Source organism: Sapajus apella, unplaced genomic scaffold, assembly GCF_009761245.1.
Source record: "Sapajus apella isolate SASKATOON/1434 unplaced genomic scaffold, GSC_monkey_1.0 scaffold15, whole genome shotgun sequence".
Classification (NCBI taxonomy): domain Eukaryota; kingdom Metazoa; phylum Chordata; class Mammalia; order Primates; family Cebidae; genus Sapajus; species Sapajus apella.
Window position 1 is genome coordinate 25,204,846 of NW_022436955.1, and position 21,037 is coordinate 25,225,882.

The 21,037-nt window shown below is 47.6% G+C and overlaps 1 protein-coding gene and 1 long non-coding RNA gene across 5 annotated transcripts in view; one reads left to right on the plus strand and one right to left on the minus strand.

Moving 5' to 3' along the window:
- Positions 1-21,037, plus strand: part of PLCG2 (phospholipase C gamma 2) — a 181,193-nt gene that overhangs the window by 49,541 nt on the left and 110,615 nt on the right. The window lies entirely within an intron of this gene.
- The window catches only part of LOC116555365, an 18,232-nt gene continuing 10,936 nt past the window's right edge, over positions 13,742-21,037 (minus strand). The window contains exon 3 of the long non-coding RNA XR_004270501.1: positions 13,742-13,752. This is a non-coding gene — a long non-coding RNA (uncharacterized LOC116555365). The remainder of the gene's footprint in view (positions 13,753-21,037) is intronic.

Sequence of the window (21,037 nt, forward strand, 5' to 3'; positions counted from 1 at the left end):
CTCCCCTCCACCTAGCCCAGTGAGTGTTGTTTCCTTCCCTGTGCCCAAGTGTTCTCATTGTTCATCACCCGCCTATAAGTGAAAACATGCTGTGCTTGGTTTTCTGTTTTTAGGTCAGTTTGCTGAGAATGATGGTTTCTAGATTTATCTGTGTCTCTACAAAGGGCACAGACTCGTTGCCTTATTCTTGATATATTGTTTTGAAAATGTCAGCTTATTACAATAAACTCGAACAATATGAGTAAGTATTTAAAAAGAAAATTACTTCCTTTCTCAAATCCTGGAGGTAAACAGTATTAAGTGTTTAGTGTGTGTGTTTGTCTTTCCTAGGTGTATACATACATACATGCTTATGTGCAGCTTTTTTTTTTTTTTTTTTTTTTGAGACGGAGTTTCCCTCTTGTTACCCAGGCTGGAGTGCAATGGCACGATCTTGGCTCACCGCAACCTCCGCCTCCTGGGTTTAGGCAATTCTCCTGCCTCAGCCTCCTGAGTAGCTGGGATTACAGGCACGCGCCACCATGCCCAGCTGATTTTTGTATTTTTAGTAGAGACGGAGTTTCACCATGTTGACCAGGATGGTCTCGATCTCTTGACCTCGTGATCCACCCGCCTCGGCCTCCCAAAATGCTGGGATTACAGGTGTGAGCCACCGTGCCCGGCCAATGTGCAGCTTTTTAAACAAAAATAGGAACCTATGGTACACACTGCTCAGCAGCCTGGCTTTCCTTTTGTGATTTTCGGGACATCTGTCTCTTTAGTACACATGGATCTTTTCACTCTTTTTTTTTTTTTTCCCCTAGTGACAGGGTCTCACTGTGTTTCCCAGCCTGGAGAGCAGTGGCACAATCGTGGTTCACTGCCACCTCAACTTCCTGGGTTCAAGTGATCCTTCCACCTTAGCCTTGCAAATAGCTGGGACCATAGCATCTCCACGCCTGGCTAATTTTTTAAATTTTATGTTAAGATGAAGTCTCACTATGTTGCCCAGGCTGGCCTTGAACTCCTGGGCTCATGTATGTATTCCTCCTGCCCTGACCTCCCAAAGTGCTGCTGAGATTATAGTTGTGAGCTGCCCTCCCCACCCCCGGCCTTATTTTATTTTTATTTTATTTTATTTTTAACGGCTGCCCAGTGTCTCAGAATATGACTGTGTTTATTTCACTAGGCCCTTATTGGTGAACAAAGGTCATTTGCAGTCATCCAGAATGGAAATCTCCTTGCATTTGCTTTTTTTTTTTTCTTTTTTTAAAGACAGGGTCTTGCTGTCATGCAAAGTGATCTGCCCATCTTGGCCTCCCAAAGTGCCCAGGCTGGTGTGTAGTGGTGCATTCATAGCTCCCTGCAGCCATGAACTTCTAGGCTTAAGTGATCCGCCCACTCCAGCCTCCAGAGTAGCTGTGATTCTAGGTATATGCCACATCCCCAGCTAAGTTTGTATTTTTTGTAGACATGGGTGTTATTGTGTTGCCCAGGCTGGTCGTCTTGAACTTCAGCAATCCTCCTGCCTCAGCCTCCCAAAGTGTTGGGATTACAGATAGGAGCCATGATGCCCAGCTCATATTTGCATCTTTGTGTGTGTATACTGTTATATCTGTAAGAAGGGGTTCCTAGAAGTGGAATTCCTAGGTAGGCACATTTAACGTTTTAATAGGTTGTGTCCTGCTATCCCCTAAAGAGGCTGTGTCTTACCGACTGTATTGTGATTTTACAGGGAGAAGATCATGGATGAATTCCCTGAGTGGGAGTTCCTCACAAACATTGCTAGTCTCAGGAATAGCCAGAAAACCACAGGACCTGGCTTTTTATGGTGACGAGGACTGCCCCCCTCCGCCCTGTCTTTTTTGTATCTGTGATTTTTCATTCATTAATGGGGTAGTTAGTAGTTTAATTAATATCTGTTTGAGTTTTGAAATTATAAAATATTTCAAACATAGATAGCAAACCATAGAAAATAATATAAAAGATACTCATGTATCCACTGCCCAGTTTTGCCATTTGTTAACTTTTTTTCCCATCACATTTGCTTGCTCTTTCGTTTTCTTGTTTAAATGTTACAGACACAGGTATAATGCCCTCTGCCATTTCTCCCAGAAATGACCATTTCCTGAAGTTGCTATGTAACCTTCCGTTTTATGTTTTCATACTTTTAATGCACAGGTACCCATGATAATTGGTTTGTATCTTTTAAAAAGGTCATTAACATTTGTATACATTTTTACTTTTTACAACTTAATTTTGTCATTTTCAGCATTTTTCTTAAACATTTAGTTTTTGAATCCATTTTAACTTAGAGAAGAATTGCTAGTCTTCTATTTGAGGAACACAGGGTTTTTGTACACCCTTCTCCTGTTTACACATTTTTCTTTTTTTTTTTTTTGAGAGGGTCTTGCTTTGCCGCCCACACTGGAGTGCGGTGGCGTGATCTTGGCTCACTGCAGCCTCTGCGTTCAGGTGATTCTCATACCTGAGCCCTCCAAGTGGCTGGGACTATAGGCACGCACCACCACGCCTGGCTGATTTTTGTGTTTTTAGTAGAGACAGGGTTTCGCCATGTTAACCAGGGTGGTCTCGAACACCTGACCTCAAGTGATCTGCCCACTTTGGCCTCCCAAGGTGCTGGGATTACAGGTGTGAGCCACCATGCCCAGCCTGTTTCTGTTTTATATTGCCATGATGCCTTTGCCAAAACGGAGAAATTAACATTACCACATCACTATCTAAGTTCCAGAATTTATTTGGACTTTAACAGTTTCTCCTCATATGTTCTCCTGTGCCAGGATTCATCCAGGACACCACGTTACAGAGTTTTGATTTATTTCTATCGATATGTAGAGATGTTTCTTTCCTGTGAATTGCTATAGAGCAATCCATTGGTGACAAGCCAATTTATCTACTCTCTCATGTTGGGCATTTGAGCTGAGTTCCTTTCTCCTGTGAAGTTGCAGGGGGTGCTGCCATAGCTGTGGGCGGGGAAGGGAACCTCTGAGTCGGCGGGCGGAGTGTACATTTCCAGCCTCAGCAGTGAGTGCTGAATCGCGCTCTATGGGGTTTATACGACCTCCTGGTGGAGTCCCCACCAGGTGCCAGGCACTTTGCTGCTGTGAATCCAGAAATGAGCAGTGCTCTTCTTGCTTCAAGGAGCAGGGAGATTAAATACATAATAGTGGCTGGGTGCAGTGGCTCATGCCTATAATCGCAGCACTTTGGGAGGCAGAGGCAGGGGGATCACTTGAGCCAAGGAGTTTGAGAATAACCTGGGCAACACGACGAAAACCTGTCTCTACAGAAAGTACAAAAATTAGCAAGGCATGGTGGCACACCTCTAGTCCCAGCTACTTAGGAGTGTGAGTTGGGGAGACGACCTAAGGCCAGGAGGTTGAGGCTTCAGTGAGCTGTGATCACGCTACTGACCCCAGCAAAGTCGTGTCATGTTGTGAAGTGTCTTGTCTTCTCTTCTCTTCTTCTTCTTCTTCTTCTTCTTTTTTTTTTGTGTGCAATAGAGCTTTGCTCTGTCGCCCAGGCTGGAGTGCCGTGGTGCCACTTTCGGCTCAGTGCAACCTCCACCTCTTGGGTTCAAGCAATTTGTGTGCCTCAGCCTCCCAAGTAGCCAGGATTATAGGCTTGTGCTACCACTGCTGGCTAATTTTTCTACTTTTAGTAAAGATGGGATTTATCATATTGGTCAGGCTGGTCTTGAACTCCTGACCTCAAGTGATCCACCCACCTCAGCCTCCTAAAGTGTTGGGACTACAGGCATGAGCCACCGTGCCTGGAAAGACTTTATCTTAAAAAACAACAAAAAACATGTGTGTGCATTTGTGAGTGTGCGTGTGTGTGTGTATATGTATGTGTGTGTGTATATACACACATGTGACTCATAAATGTATATGTGTGTATATATATGAGTCTGTGTGTGTGTGTGTGTGTGTGTGTGTGTGTGTGTGTATATATATATATATATATATATATGAAGGAAATGGCAAAACCACCTGCCAGGGGCTGCAGCTGACTCCACAGGATCCCAAAGGAGGCTGATGGACATAGTGTGTGATAGTGGAACGGGACGGGAAGGGTGAGGGCGTCAGGCTCCTGGAGGACTGAATGTGGTTGTAGGTGCAGAGACGGTGTGACTAGGATGTCCAGGCAGGAGAGGGGGGATGGACAGGCACTGGGGGTCATGAGGGTTTCATAGAGCATATGCAGTGTGTCCCAGCTGGTGACAACCTTGCTCTTCCTGGAACATACTGTACACATTTCCATCTTGGGGCCTTTGCATTTACTATTTGCTCTGCCTGGAATAGTCTATCTCAGACATCAGTCTAGATGTCACCACCTCTGGGGGGGCCTCCCTGATAACACCTTCAATGAGAACCCCTCCCTCCTGGCCACCCACCATGCTTTGCTCTGCTTTGGTTTCGTTTTTGCAGCACTTATTGCCAAACGTAATATATATTGATTTGTTTATCTGTCTCCCCGTTAGAATGTAATTCTTTGAGACCAGGAATTAGTCTATTTTATTCATAGCTATATCCCCAGCTCCCAGAACAGTGCCCAGCCCTTTGGCTTTCCCCTATTCTTTGTTGACTGAATGACTAAATGAATGGATGTGACCCTCATCATGAGAATCTATGGATAATAGCGGCAAACATTTAAACACAGTCAGTGTGCCAGGCACTTCACTAAGCACTTGGCCATGAACTTGGTCTCCTCAAATCCTCATGTCAATGCCACGAAACTGGCCCCATCTATTTGTCTCAGTTTTATAGCTGGGGACGTGGTGGGGTTGGTATTTGAACCTCATTCAACCCCACACTCCAGCTGGGACCCCTGACTGGATCTCTGGCCAGTTCTGGGAAAGACGGAGGCAGGTAGATGTCATCCCCAAGCTGTGGAGTCCAACAAGCATTTGTACCCCCTTGGTGGGACTCAGATCCTTGTGCAAGGGGGAACTTAGGCCGGAAGCGCCTGGGCTACAGGGTTATGGGGACCCTAGGAGGCTCACCCCTCTTGACCCAATCCTGACTTCTCTGAAAGGGAAGGAAGGCTCTTACCTTCTAGCTGTCTGCAACAGGAACTGCTGGGAGGCCATGCTAGCCATCCCCCAACTTTGGTTTGCAAAACTCTGAGTGTGGTGGGGAAATGCAGGGCCGGCTTTCTAACCACAATTGAAGACTCATTTGCACAGGCAAAGCGGGGGGCAGGGGTGACTCCTCTTGCCCTAGCAGAAGGAACTGACTGTTGCAGGCTGCCGTCTTGCTGGAACCAGTCACGCCCCACCATTGAGCCTGGGTGATCAGACACAGTTATCAGCTGCGGGCTTTGTCGTCCTCCGGCCTCAGTCTTCTCCTTTGATAAATAGGAGGAATATAATAGTGTGGTGATTCTGTGAAGCTTTAATGAGGAAATGCCCCTAAAGCCTTTCTCAGTGCCTGACTCATGGTGAATACTTGGGGGATGTTTGCTGTCATTGTTACAGTGGTAGTGGTCGGTGGTGGCGGGCAACATCAGGGCCTCTGTCCTGGCTTCCAGGCCACATGGCAGCCGTTTTTAGGAATAATCCTCAGGTTAAGCAAAAGAGGATAAGAGAATATTCCCTAATGCATGCTCTTCTTTTTCTTTTTGAGCGGAATCTGCCCCCACCTGCCTTTTGTTGAGACACGGTCTCACTCCATCACCCAGGTGGGAGTGCGGTGGCACAATCACAGCTCACTGCAGCCTCTGTCTCCTGGGTTCAAGCTATCCTCCCACCTTAGCCTCCCAGGTAGCTGGGACTGCTGATGTGCACCACCATGCCTGGCTAATTTGCGTGTGTGTGTGTGTGTGTGTGTGTGTGTGTGGTCAAGATGGGAGTTTGCCACATTGCCCAGGCTGGTATCAAACGTCTGAGCTCAAGCCATTTTTCCTGCGTGGCCTCCCAAAGGGCTGGGATTTAGTCATGAGCCGTTGTGCCCAGCCAGAAGCTACCATTTTAGTTACACTTCCGTGAGTGGTCTGATATCCAGTAGACGGCATGAAGATCAGACCCTGTTCCTGCAAAGCTGGAGAATGAGGCAGAGGCCCGCTGTCCTTGGAGCTGGTGGTGGATCCTGTGAGTGACCCACTGGCCATAAGGGAGCAGGGTAAGTACCCAGATAGGAAGGTGTAAGTGTGCAAGGGCCAGACACCAGTGGTCAGTCACTACGTGACGGCATCCTGTTTGCCCATCCTGGTGCCGACGGTAACTCAGGGAAACAAGTCACTCTCATGAGATGTGATGAGAACCGGGAAAGGGGAAGTCCAGAAGTGGAAGGTGCCTCGCAGAGTGGGGCGTCACGTGGGGACTCCTAGCCAAGGTGAGGATGCTTTCCTGCTGCGACCCGTCTCGTAGAACCCATTCCTTCCCTGACCCTGGCCTGTGAGAGGAGCCCACAGCATGAGGATAGGGTGTTTGGGGTTCAGTGACTCCAGAAGGAAAATCACCCTTTTAAAGAAGCAGGGCTTTATCTTTCAGCGGCCAGCTTTCCAGGCCAAGAGGGCTGCTTGGGCCACAGCCTGGTTGTGTGGTAGAGTCACCGGGTTCTGGAGAAGCTTCTGGAGGATCAGGACCTTCTCTTGCAATCTGTCCACACCCCTTGGGTACCTTTTCTTTTTGACTGTGGCACTGGTTGGTACAAGGGTCCTGAGCCAGCCTTCTGACTCAGGTGGCTCTTCATTGTGGATGAGGCGGGAGGTGCCTGGAACCCCCTGGGTTAATCACTGACAAGGTAAAAAGGTATTCCTGCTTGTTTTTTTAAATTTTTATTTTAGATATTAAATTATTATTATTATTATTATTTTTTGCTGGGCATGATGGCTCATGCCTGTAATCCCAGCACTGTGGGAGGCCGAGGTGGGTGGAACACTTGTGGTCAGGAGTTCGAGACCATCCTGGCCAACATGGTGAAACCGCGTCTCTGCTAAAAACACGAAAATAGCCAGACATGGTGGCAGGTGCCTGTAATCCCAGCTACTCGGGAGGCTGAGGCAGGAGAATCACTTGAACTCAGGAGGTGAAGGTTGCAGTGAGCTGAGATCATGTCATTGCACTCCAGCCTGGGCAGCAAGGATCTCACTGAGCCGCCCAGGCTGCACTGCAGTGGTGTGATCACAGCTCACAGCACCTTTCACCTCCTAGGCTCAAGCAGTTCTGCCACCTCATCCTCCTGAGTAGCTGAGACCACAGGCATGCACAACCACTCCTGGCTAATTTTTATGTATTACTATTTTTTTTCGTAGAGATGGGGACTTATAGCCAAGGTGAGGGTGTTTCCTAGGCTGGTGTCAGTACTCCGGGGCTTGAGCAGTCCTCCTGCCTTGGCCTCCCAAAATGCTGGGACTATAAGCATGAGCCACGGTGCCCTGCCTCCTGCATGTCTTACCTAACGATTGCCTTTGACGGGGAGTGCTAAATGCTTCTGGCATCTCTCTCTCTGCCTGCAGAAACTTACCTGACTTCAAAGGAAGGATTCCTCTTTAGCCAGAAGCTAGCCGGTTCACCCCACGGTTTTTTGAGAGGTCATTCAGGGAGCAGCTACTAGAACATGGAGTGGGGATGGGAGGTAACTGGGCTGACCTTATCTCCAGGCTTCCCACCGTGGGCCACCCTCACTGACTACCTTGGTGTCTTTGGCATCAAAACCCAGCCAGGTGGCCCTGAAAAAGTGACTTCATCTTCCTGGGCTGTCTCTGGAAAATGGGATTTTCTTCCCAAGATTGGCAGGAAGATTAAAGAGATTCTGAGGTCAGCTCTGACAGCTGTTAAATGTTTAGTAAGGGGGACCTGGTTTGTTTCTGTCCCAGTAGGTGTTTCTGCCCTGAACTTGACCTCGGCAGGGCTCAGATTTCTGCAGGCTGCTGGCAGAATTGCGAGGGCGGTCTGTGTGAGTGTCTCAGCCCTGGAGCCAGCACGGGTGGTGTGGGGGAACTCTGGCTCTGGAGCTAGACTGGCAGGACTCAGACCCAGGTCACCCAACCTGCCTGAGCCTCAGTTTTCTCTTCTGCCAAATGGAGGTGATGATAACGGTGGTTACTTAGGGCCATGGGAGGGACCGCTGAGATGATGGACAGAGAGTGCTTGTCATGTGGTTGGTAGACCCTGGATCCTCAGAGCAGCTGCTGCTGCTGCTCTTAGGGGTTTTGGAGCTGGGGCTCCTTGAGGGATGTTCCTGAGAGGAAGGCTCTGGTAGGACCCACCTGGGCCAGGTGAGATCTGAGCAGGGAAGGGAGGAGAACCCATGGGGACCAAGACATGGCTCCCCTTTCCAAGGGCTCTCTTGACGGGGACAATCTCCTTTAACAAACCTCCTGCCTGTCCCTGGAGCTTCTTGGCTGTGAGCTGAGGAGTTGTTGTTTGTTCCTTTGGTCTTTATTTTTTTTTAGACAGAGTCTTGCTTTGTCGCCAGGATCCAGGCTAGAGTGCAGTGGCGTGATCTCAGCTCACTGCAACCTCCGCCTCCCGGGTTCAAGCAATTCTCCTGCCTCAGCATCCTGAGTAGCTGGGACTACAGGTGCATGCCACCACGCCCAGCTAATTTTTGTATTTTTTGGTAGAGATGGGGTTTCACTGTGTTGGCCAGGATGATCTCGATCTCTTGACCTTGTGATCTGCCCGCCTTGGCCTCCCAAAGTGCTGGGATTACAGGTGTGAGCCACCGTGCCCGGCCTGTTCCTTTGACTTTTTATGGGTAAGTCTGGATTCCTCTTGGGTGGGTGGCAGGCAGCGTTGGTCCGTTGCAGAACGGGGTATTACTGCGAATGTGGCAAGTCCTTGCTGTAACCTGCTCTCTGGAGGACAGGCCCCATGAGGCAGGGGAGAGGCCCATTACCCACCTCCTGGTGTCATAGGTGCTATTTTTCTCAGTGGGAGGAGGCAGAGGAGGAAGCTGGGCCTTCCAGGTGCCACTTACTTAGTTTGGTGTCAGCTCTGTTATTGATTCACTGTGGGACCTTGCACAAGCTCCATGTCTGCTTTGAGCCTTAGTATCTTACATCTGCAAAATGTTTATAATAATGACTTCTCTGTCATAGCGTGGCTGAGAGCGTGAAATGGGATAATTTAAGTGAAGCAGTTAATACAGTGCCTTACACACAGTGAACTCTCAGTAAGTAGCTGTTATAATGATCACGGCCGGGCACGGTGGCTCACACCTGTAATCCCAGCACTTTGGGAGGCCGAGGCGGGTGGATCACCTGAGGTCAGGAGTTTGAGACCAGCCTGGCCAACATGGTGAAACCCTGTCTTTACTAAAAATACAAAAATTAGCCGGGTGTGGTGATGATACTCGGGAGGCAGAGGTATGAGAATCGCTTGAACCTGGGAGGCAGAGGTTGCAGTGAGCCCAGATCATGCCACTGCACTCTAGCCTGGGCAACAGAGAGAGACTCTGTCACAGTAATAATAATAATACTTGAAGATAATAAGAAAACCATGTTATTACCTATATTAGTATCCTGTGGCTGTCATAATACAAGCGCCACAGACTGAGGTGACTTAAAACAGAAATGTACTCCCTTGCAGTTCTGGAGGTTGGAAGTCCGAAATCAAGGTGTTGGTAGGGCCGTGTTCCCACTGCAGGCTCTAGGGGAGGATCCTTCCTTGCCTCTTCCTGACCTTTGGTGGCTTCTGGTGACCCTGGGTGTCCCTTGGCTGGTGGATGTGGTATTCTCGTCTCTGCCTCTGTATGTGTCTGTTCAAATTGCCCTCTGTTCGTAAGGACGCTAGTCTCGGGTTAGGACCCACCCTAATCCAGCATGAGCTCAGCTTGACTATATCTGCAAAGAGTCAATTTCCAAAGAAGGTCACATTCACAGATACCAGAGATTGGACTTCTATGTATCTTTTTGGGGGTTGCAATTCAACCCTCACCATTAGCCACTTATACTTCCTTTCCAGGACCACCAAGGACAAGATGAGAGCCATTTTCATCCTGAATTGATGTCAACCAGTGTTTTCATACCCTAGGGGCTTTCCAAATGCCTCGGGTGACCCAGTCTCTGCATTTCTCAGGTGGGGAAACTGAGGCCCAGGGAGATAAAATGACTCTCCGAAGGTCACATAGGAAGGTAGTGGCAGACGTGGGACTGGATTGTGGATCTCCTGGTGCCCTGTGTTGGCCCACGTGTCAGCCATGGCTCATATTCCCACCTCTGGAGCCAAGAGGTTCTTGCTGCCTGCAGGGAAGAGCACCCTGGGTCTCAGCTTCTCATTTCATCCATCCCTGGGTAGTGATCAAGAGTGCAAGCTTTGGAGCCCGGCTGCTCACGTTCAAGTTTTGGCTCAACCATTGTGACCTTGGGTGAGTCAGTGATTCTCTCTGCTTCAGCCTCCCCATCTGTGGTAGGAAGACAATCATCTCAGCCTCACATGAGTGCACAGGTGTCAGGACCCCTGCCGTGCACACTAGCTTGTACTAAGTGTTTCTATAAATGTGGTTTCCCTTCCCTTTTTTTTTCTTTGGTTTTCTCTGAAGCCAAAGGTCCTTAGGAAGCTGAGGACCAGCGTTCTCCATGGGGAGACTCAACATCAGTTAGCACTCTAGAATTTACTCCAGGCAGCCAAAGTTAAGGTAGTTGTCTATATTCTCAGAACTTTTCTTTTGCTGTAAAAAGCAAACAAAAACAAAAAAGAAGACAAACTAGCAAACTCAAAGAATGAGAATACGTCTCTGTGAGGTGCTGCTTCAGATGGAAGTCAGAAAAGCTTGTGATGAAGTGAAAGGCTGTTGTAAAAGGGAAGTCCGGTTTTAGCCTTCTGCCGGTGTTCAGACCACCTCAACTCCTTGCTGACATTCCTAGGAATTGTGTTCCCAGCTGACTTCTATAGCTGTGAGACCTTTGCCTTTTCCAAAAGAGCAGGCGCCCTGCAGGCCACTTCCTCTGGGTTTCAGTGCCCAGCTTATCAGGAGGCTGCATGAATGTCTATTTCTAGCCAGGCGGGAAATAGGATGGGTTCTGGCAGAGGGTGGAGCCCAGAGGTGGCTGGTAGCATCCACTGGGAGGGGTAAGGGATGCTCTCTGCAGGGACCCCTGTGCCGTGGGTGCCATGGCAAAGCATGAACACCAGGCGGTGCCCAGGGAGACTGAGCTGAGTTTGGCAGCGTGGTCGTCTTCTCAGTTCCCTTTCCGTCTTCCTGATGACGACAGGAACATCTGTTCGGTACCAACATGTCTTTTATTTTCTGTCTCCTTGATACTGTGCGTTTTTTTTATCAGATTTTTTGTTGAGATTATTGAAGATTCACATAAAGTTATAAGAAATAATACAGAGAGCTCTCATGTGGACGTCACCCAGTTATCCCCAGTGGCAATGTCTTCTAAAACTACAGTACAGTATCACAACTGGATATCAGTATAGACAACATTGATAGAATCTACCACTGATCTTATTCAAATTTCCCATTTTCCTTGAATTTGTGTGTATTTAGTTATGTACGATTTTATCACATGCATAGCGTCCCGTATGTACCATCACAGTCAAGAGACTGAAGCAGCATAGTGATTTCTTAGTCACCCCTTAATAGTTACACCAACTCCATTTCCAAAATGTTAACATGTCTCTCTTTGAAATTTCTTTCTTTTTTTTCTGAGACAGAGTTTCACTCTTTCTCCCAGGCTGGGGTGAAGTGGTGCCATCTTGGCTCACTGCAACCTCCACCCCCTGGGTTCAAGCGATTCTCCTGCCTCAGCCTTCTGAGTAGCTGGGATTACAGGTGCATGCCAGCATGTCCTGGCTTTTTTGTATTTATTGTAGAGACAAGGTTTTACCATGTTGGCCAGGCTGGTCTTGAACTCTTGACCTCAGGTGACCCACCTGCCTTGGCCTCCCAAAGTGCTGGGATTACAGGTGTGAGCCACCGTTCCTGGCCTGAAAGATAGGAAATGTCTTTATTAAAATATAACTTGCAGCCAGCCATAAAAAAGAATGAGTTTAGGTCCTTTGCAGGGACATGGATGAAGCTGGAAACCATCATTGTCAGCAAACTAACACAGGAACAGAAAACCAAAAACCACATGTTCTCATTTATAAGTGGGAGTTGAACAATGAGAACACGTGGACACGAGGGGAACATCACACACCAGGGCCTCTCGGCAGGTGGGAAGTTAGGGGAGGGAGAGCAGTAGGACGAATACCTAATGCATGTGGGGCTTAAAACCTAAGTGATGGGTTGACTGGTGCAGCAAACCACCAAAACCACCATGGCACATATATACCTATGTAACAAACCTGCACGTTCTGCACATGTATCTCAGAACTTAAAGAAAAAAAAATATATATATATGACATCGATGTGATAAAATGGGTACACCTCTGTGCCATCCTAAGGTGCCGGTGACCCAGTCCTCTCCTTAGGTGACCCCACTCTGACTTCTGTCTCCATCAGTGAGTCTTGCATGGCTAATTGGCTTTGGCCTCTCTTAAAGGTCTCTTATCTCCCTTTATGACTCAGAACCAAGCGAGGGCTTTGCTTCAAGTGGACAACTGTTTGTAGGTAGAATTTAACAATATTGTCCCTTGCCACTGATTTTATTATTTTGCAGTTCCTATTGTATATGGTGAGTGTTACTGGTTTTCTTTTTGCCAAAAATATAAAATCACTCTTAACATATATCAGTTCAGGTGAAAAAGCTGAGTTGATTTAAAAAAAAAAAACTATCAGATAAATAGTATCAGCAGTAGGCAGATATAGTAAATCTTATAAGGTCGATAAACAAATGTTTGCAATTTGAGTAACAATGCATATGGCTCCTTCCCCTACCACCAAAAACTGGTCAGTCCATGTGTGGGGGGAAAAAACGTCTCTATCTAGTCTTTGTATAATAAGAGTTTTCTGTGTAATTTTGATATACAGTACTGGTTTAAAGTAAAGTGAAATTAGCCTATTAAAATATTAATAGGTTGTATATAAAGTAAGGAGCCCTTTATTGCCTTAATAATTTTTGTTACATTTGTAACCACCTGTACTGCCTTATATCTAATACTTATTTTAAGATTGATCATTATTTTTAAACTTTATTTTATGTAGGAAAGAAACTTGATTTCACAGTTTAAAGGTGGCAGATAAGTATTTTTTCAATATATATTAAACCACAGTTAAGACATGACAAAAGGTGGACACTATTTAAATTTAGTTTCCAGCAGGAGGGCGAAAAAGCAAGTTTAAGTGGTGGATGCCCATAGTTGTCTCAGAGCAGCAGTCCCCAACCTTTTTGGCACCAGGGGCTGGTTTTGTGGAAGACAACTTTTCCACGGGCCAGGCTGGCATGGGGGGATAGTTTCAGGATGATTCAACGGCATATGCAACTCACCATAGTGTAGAATCAGTGGGAGCCCTGAGCCTGTTTTCCTGAATCTAGACAGTTCCATCTGGGACAATGGGAGACAGTGGCAGATCGTCAGGCATTAGATTCTTATAAGGAGCACACAACCTAGATCCCTCGCATGCACAGTTCACAGTAGAGTTTGTGCCCCTATGGGAATCTAATGCTGCTGCTGATCTGACAGGAGGCAGAGCTCAGGTGGTAATGCTGGCTAGACCCTGCTCACCTCCTGCTGTGCAGCCGGGTTCCTAATAGGCCACAGACAGGTACCAGTTTATGGCCTGGGGGTTGGGGACCCCTGTCTTAGAGGCACTCCCCATCTGAGTGGCAGGGAAAGGGCAGGGCATGTGACCTCTTAGGGGTGGATCCAACCAGAACAAGATGAGGAGGCTGGGCTGAGTATCCTCAGTGCCTCTTCCAGAGAGTGGTCTATTCCTCCCTTGGGGAGGGGGAGTTGCAGAGGGAAGAGAAGCTTCAGTTTCCCCAGCATCAGTTCAAACTCTTATCCATCAAATAAGACTCCCAGGCTAAATGTTCATTATTTCCCTGCATGAAAATGAAGCATTAGAATCACAGAGCTAATAATTTGGGTATAATGATCTGGGAAGTGTCTCTTTACATGGAAGAAGGAGACTGGTTCTCCCCGCTGCTCTCAGCACAGTCTCAACAACTGTGTTGTTTATTATCTCTTTAACAAAGAAGGTAAGGGCAGGCCCACCCTGGATCTGCAAGCCTAAAAGTAAACTTTATTGACTGATTGATTGAGGTGGAGTATCACTCTGTTGTCTAGGCTGGAGTGCAGTGGCATGATCTTGGCTCACTGCAATCTCTATCTCCTGGGATTAAACCATCTCCTGCCTCAGCTTCCCTAGTAGCCAGGATTACAGGATTACAGGCACCACCATGTCCAGCTCATTTTTGTATTTTTAGTAGAGACAGGGTTTCACCATGTTGGCCAGGCTGGTTTCGAACGCCTGACCTCCAGTGATCTGCCAGCCTTGGTCTTCCAAGGTGCTGGGATTACAGGTGTGAACCACTGCACCTGCCCATAAACAGTTTTGCAGTTTTTTCAGGTATATCTCTATGGGGTATATGTTATTTTTCCATTTTATAGATGAGAAAATAGCCAAAAAAGAGGCTTATTCATGCAGCCAGGAGAGAAAGAGCTGGATTTAACTCATGGCTGCTAGATTATTCCAGAGCTGGGCTCCTTCTGCTCGTCTGTGTTGGGCCTCGGAAGCCCCTTTTGTCATTATGTGTTCTGCTCTACATCTCGCCTGTTCCCCTAGCTGCCATGTCAGACGCTGCTACATGTGTGAAAGAACCTAACACCCTTGGTTTCTCTTAAAGCTGGGTCCTTGGCTGAGGTCAGTAAACAACCTGGGGCTTCTTACTTAAAGTGAAACCACCAGCAGCTGGGAAGGTGGTGTTGCAAGGTAGTACAGAAAAACTTTCATCCTAGTAGCTAAACTCACCTTGGCTCAGCCCTCCTGGAGCCACGTGGTTTTTATTTCATGTTATTTCGTTGGGTTTGCATGATGACTCAATGATAGGCATCACTGCTTGTACAGAGGAGGAAAGAGCAAAGAGAAGGGAGGGAACTTGGCCAGGATCCTGTGCATCCCTGGGGAGCACAGCCAGGATTTGAACCAAGGTCTTTGTACTCCAGAACTCCCTAAAAAGGGAGGCTTTCTCCTCTTCTTCCCAGGGGAGCTCCAGTCTGCAGAACTGAGCCGCGATGCATGCACTCAGAGGAGACTTTCCCCTGCTGGGGAGGCGCCTCAGCGTGGACTCTTTTGCTCTCCTGTTGCAGATGTGGATGGAGATGTGGATTTGCATGTATCATATGCTGGTCTGAGCAGGGCCTGTCCTCCCTCCCAGACTTGGAGCTGTCTGAGGGCAGGACTATGTCTGCTGCAGTGTGGCATCCCTAGTGCTCAGTGTGGGGGTCGGCGACTGCCTGGTTGACTGAATGACTGAACGAAAAGAGGGTGGAGTATGTGTGGGAAGATGCCCAAGCCTTCTGTCTGTCTGTGTGCTCACTTGAATATGTCTAGAGCTTCCAGAGAGAAATTTCTGTTAAGCTTATTGGCAGGTGGTGCCCCATGAGGCCAGGTATGGGAATTGGGGAAAAGGCCTTGTTCCTGGCGTCAGGGGCCGGACGACATTCCAGGGTGTGAGTAGTATGAGAGACACATAATCGGTAGAGGGAGGAGGAAGGAAATGGGAGCTTAATGAACAGCGTCGTGGCCCGGCCAGCAAAGGGGTTGATGGTGTAAAGCGGGGACTGACCGGAAGTTATGAGTTGTCTGGAGGGGGCCCAAAACCCCCAAGGGTGCGCCAGAAGGTGATGGGTGGGCAGGGAGGGCCAAGGGAAAGTGGCTGGAGTGGGGTACCAGCTTTTGAGACTAAATCCAGGAGACTCGGTGTGTAGGGGGTGGTTTGCAGGGGATAGGGGTGGAGGGATGGATGGTGGGGGGGGGGGTGGACCTGGGAAGACCAGAGGTGATGCTGGGAAGGGGATGGGGTTGTGAAAAATGAAGCCTCATTTCTGTGGCTGGGTTCTCACTTTCTTTAAGCAGGAAACTTGGCCACTGAGCCCCACCTTGCAAGAGGGGGGGTCTGAGCTCTGCTGACCACAGCCTCCTTTCAGAATAAAGTGTTGTTTTAGTCACTGTGTGCTCTTGGCAAAAATTGTAACCAGTGCAGATAAAGCCCTCCCCAGCCGTCATTTACCCATCTCCTTCTCACTAGTGGTGCCTGTTGTCAGGAAATTGGTGGACATTTTTTGGTACCCTTTCTCACACCTTTACACACACAGGTGCACACCTACAAATAGGCACATTCCTTCTTAGCTGAATCCAGTACACTCCTGAAAACACACTGGAGAGGAACGTTTTTGGATTGCAGTATATTACTTCACGTCACACAAAGACAAATGCTGATGCATTACCAACTGATTGAAATGCCCCAACCAATTTCCTCAGTATCACTCAACACCCTTAAGTACCTAAAATCAGCCCACCGGTATTTTTTGCATGAACACAAAGCATCTACAGCAACAAACACCCAATTTTTGGGTGCTTTGATGAGCTGATTACAAGGCAGGTTTGCAAAAAGTACATGGGATACTATACAGTGATGGTTCTGAATTGTGATATTCTTCTATCCTCCAATTACCTTGTACTATAATGGAAAAAATGATGAAATGATCTGTTAAAAATACTAAAGAGTCATTTAAATTGAACCCTGGTTGGTATTTAGCTTGTCAGAAGCAAATCCTGGGATGAAAGAATAACTCAAGAGAATCAGCAGCATGTAAGATTTGGTGTGCCTTTCGCTGTGCATCAGACCTCTTCTCTTCCATTGCAGACAGAAACACCCCTTCCCTTTTTTCTTCTTCTTCTCTTTTTTTTTTTTTTGTTTGAGGCAGTTTTCCTCTGTTGTCCAGGCTGGAGTGCAGTGGCATGATCTCGGCTCACTGCAACCTCCACCTCCTGGGCTCAACTGATTCTCCTGCCTCAGTCTCCCTAGTAGCTGGTGTTACAGGTGCACACCATGCCCAGCTAATTTTTCTATTTTTGGTAGAGTCGGGGTTTCACCAAGTTGGCCAGCCTGACCTCGAACCCCTCATCTCAAGTGATCCACCTGCATGGGACTCCCAAAGTGCTGGGATTGCAGGTGTGAACCTCCACACCTGGCCCACACGTTCACTGTTTTCGTTGGCACCTGCTCGTGAACCTCATACAGCAGATCTATGATCTGGATGGCACATTTCAGGTAAAAAAAAAAAAGAGTTACTAAGTTATAGTAGACATTCAGATAGTGAGAATTTGCATAGTGACAGACATCTGTGTATAATATGTATATGTACACATGGGCATGTACGTGTGTACACACTTGGATGTATACATCTAGTCTCCTGTTTACATGGGTCATCAAGGAGTTTTTTTCATGTTGGTACATAAGGATCTGCCTCCTTAATGTTAACAGCAGATAAATTGAGACACTGTGTTCTTTCTTTTTTTGTCAGAGACAGGGTCTTGCTCTCCTACCAGGATGGTGTGCAGTGTTGTGATCGCAGCCCCCCGTAAACTCAAAGTCCTGGGTTCAAGCAATCCTCCTGCCTCAGCCTCTTGAGTAGCTAAGAGTGTGCACCAGCACGCTTGGCTAACTGGGTTTATTTTTTGTAGAGGTAGGATATTGCCTTGTTGCCCACGTTGGTCTTGCACTGTCTGGTCTCAAATGATCCTCCTGCCTCAACTTCCCCAAGTGCAGGGATTATAGGCGTGAGCCACAGCTTCCTGTCCCATGTTATTTCTTACACCTCATATGTGTCCAACTTGACTCAGTTGGGTTACTAGTTTAAAAAAATAGCTAACAAGTACAGAGAAGTTTCTACATCTTTTTTTCTTTCCCCCCTACATCTTTGTTTTGTCAGGTACTATTTATTGATTTTTTATTTTTATCGTTTGAGACAGAGTCTCACTCTGTCACCAGGCTGGAGTGCAGTGGCACGGTCTTGGCTCACTGTAACCCCTGCCTCCCGGGTTCAAGAGATTGCCCTGCCTCAGCCTCCTGAGTAACTGAGACTACAGGCCCGTGCCACCACACCGGGCTAATGTTTTGTATTTTAGTGGAGACGGGGTTTCACCATGTTAGCCAGGATGGTCTCAATCTCCTGACCTTGTGGTCCACCCACCTTGGCCTCCCAAAGTGCTGGGATTACAGGTGTGAGCCACCACACCCAACCTATTGTCAGGTACTGTTTTAATTTACAAACACACGTGTATAGACACAGACTCATTTAAACTCCTCAAGAGCACTGTGTGGTAAGTATCACTGTCACTCCTGTTGACATGAAGAAACAGAGGCACAGAGAAGTGCAGTTACTTTCCAAAGCCATCTGCTATAAGCTGGGGAGCTGGGACTCCAGGCGCAGGTGAGCAGGTTCCAGAGTCTGTCCACCTCATCACTAGCTGCAGTGCTCCTCATGACTTGAGTTTGCAGCCCCTGGGAACATGAGTTTGTAGCCCTGCACTAGAATCTTGTTCCCAGCCTTGCGTCAGAAAGGCGGGTTGGGTGCACTGTGCCGAGTGCAGTGGACCTGACCGCTCTCCTTGCAGTTCTGCTCCCCTGTGACTAGTGGGATCCTCATTCACCAAGATGCCCCTGCCTGATGCAAGATCAAGTGATGGGCATGTCTACAAAGACGCCCACCGACCCCCTCAGACATTGCTGATTACCAGTTAGAAAACCACTGCAGATATCAAGGAATTTCTTCCTGCATCTTGTGCCTTCTGGTAGTTCACGGGATGGGCATGTGATGGGCAGTCCTCTGGTGCCTCTGGGCCTTGCCCACTGCCCATGCAGAGGCCTAGAAAATGGCAGTAATAGCTGCCAAGGGCTTGGTGATGGCTCCACCGCTGCCTTCTCATAGGAGGTCCCAGCCGTGGGGCTCATTGCCTGGGGGTGACTTCCTAACTGTGGGCACCATTCCTGGTTTGGGCTGATGGCTGGACAGCTCCATAGCATGAGGCGGGCACCACACATCACACCTGCAGCTCCTGCTGCCTTGTATCCCTGAGGGTGTGGTGAGAAAGAGACAGAGCTGTTTTTCCCTCCTAGGGTGATATACCCAAGAGAATTGAAAACAGGCATTCAAACAAAAACACGTATGTAAATGTGTACAGAAGCATTGTTCACAACAGCCAGGAGGTAAAAACAACCTAAATTCCCATCAATGAGCGATGTGTGGATACATAAAACGGGATCTATATGTACGATGCACATTATACAGCCATGAAAAGGAGTGAAGTACTGATACATGCCACGGCACGGATGAACTTTGGAAACATTATGCTGGGTGAAAGAAGCCAGACATAACAGACAACATGTTATCATTTCGTTTATAAGAAATATCCAGAATTAGGCAAATCTCTAGAGATTGAAAGTAGGTTAGCAGTTGTATAGGAAGTGTGGGGATGAGAGGAGAGTCGAGCTGAAGGGCTTGGGGTTTCCCTTTGTGGTGGTGAAAATTGCAGTGATAGTTACCCCTGTCTGTGAACATGCTAAAAACTATTGAATTGTATGCTTTAAGTGGATGGCTTTGTGAATTTAGAAACCCTGAGACAGGTCTCAGTTAATTTAGAGAGTTTATTTTGCCAAGATGTGCCCCTGGCATAGCCTCAGGAGGTCCTGACAACATGTGCCCAAGGTGTTAGGGGCACAGCTTGGTTTCATATATTTTAGGGAGACGTGAGACATCAGTATAGGTAACAAGTACATTGGTTCTGTCTGAAAAGGCAGGACGACTTGAAGCAAAGGTGGGGTGACTTGAAGCTGGAGGGGGCTTCCGGGTCACAGATAAGTGAGAGACAAAGCGTTGCATTATTTTGTTTCTGATTAGTCTTTCCAAAGGAGGCAATCAGATATGCATTTATCTCAGTGAGCAGAGAGAGAACTTTGATTAGAACGGGACGCAGGTTTGCCAAAAGCAGTTTCCAGCTGAGTTTTCCTTTTAGCCTGTGATTTTGGGCGTCCAAGATTTTTTCCTTTCACAGATTCTATGGTGTGTGTACTATAGCTTAATAACACTAAGGAGGGCTGGGTGTGGTGGCTCATGCCTGTAATCCCAGCACTATGGGAAGCCAAGGTGGGAGGGTTGCTAGTGTTCAGGAGTTCAAGAGCAGTCTGGGCAATAGAGTGAGACCTCATTTCTACTAAAAATAAAAATAAAAGCCAGGCATGGTGGCATGCACCTGTAGTTCGAGCTACTCAGGAGGCTGAAACAGGAGGATCGCTTGAGCTCAGGAGGCCGGGGCTGCAGTGAGCCATGATCATCCCACGCCACTTCAGCCTGGGTGCCAGAGTAAGACCCTGTCTCAAAAACAAACGAACAAACACCGAGCAACTGAGAGAGAGAACACTGATATCTGTAGTTCCAGAACTTGACTGTAGTGAGACAAGATCCCTGTTCTCCCAGGACTTAGAGGAGGAGAGAACAGATACACAGGTAAACAAATCAACACGTATTTACTAGTAGTAATTAGTGCTAGTGAGAAGCTTTGTAGGACAGATGTGAAGATAATAGGCAGGTGTATCTAGAACCATACACGCAGAGGATGCAGCTCACACGCTGTTTATTTAGTCTCTTCATATGGCCTTTGTTGTTGTTGTTGAGATGAAGTCTTGCTGTGCCGCCCAGGCTGCAGTGCAGTGACTCAATCTCGGCTCACGGCAACCTCCACCTCCTGGCTTCAATAGATTGTCCTGCCTCATACTCCTGAATAGCTGGAATTACAGGCATGAGCCACCATGCCTGGCTTATTTTTGTGTTCTTAGTAGAGATGGAGTTTTGCCATGTTGGCCAGGCTGGTCTCGAACTCCTGACCTCAAGTGATCCACCTGCCTCAGCGTCCTGAAGTGCTGGGAGTACAGGCGTGAGCCACTGCGCCTGGCTTGTTTTCACATGGCTCTTGCCTTCTGAGCTGTTTTTAATTGAGCTAGACTCATGGTAAGAACTCAGAAAGCTTTTGGTGTATCCCATTCCTTCTCCTCTAACTTAATTCTCTGCTCTCCTCCCCCAGCTCCCATTGTTGCCTGTGAATGGCCACGAACCTTTCCTGCCGTTTCACTCTGACTCTAAGATGCCTTTGCTCACCTCTGTGGACCTCGTTCTGTTCTCTTCCTTTTTTTT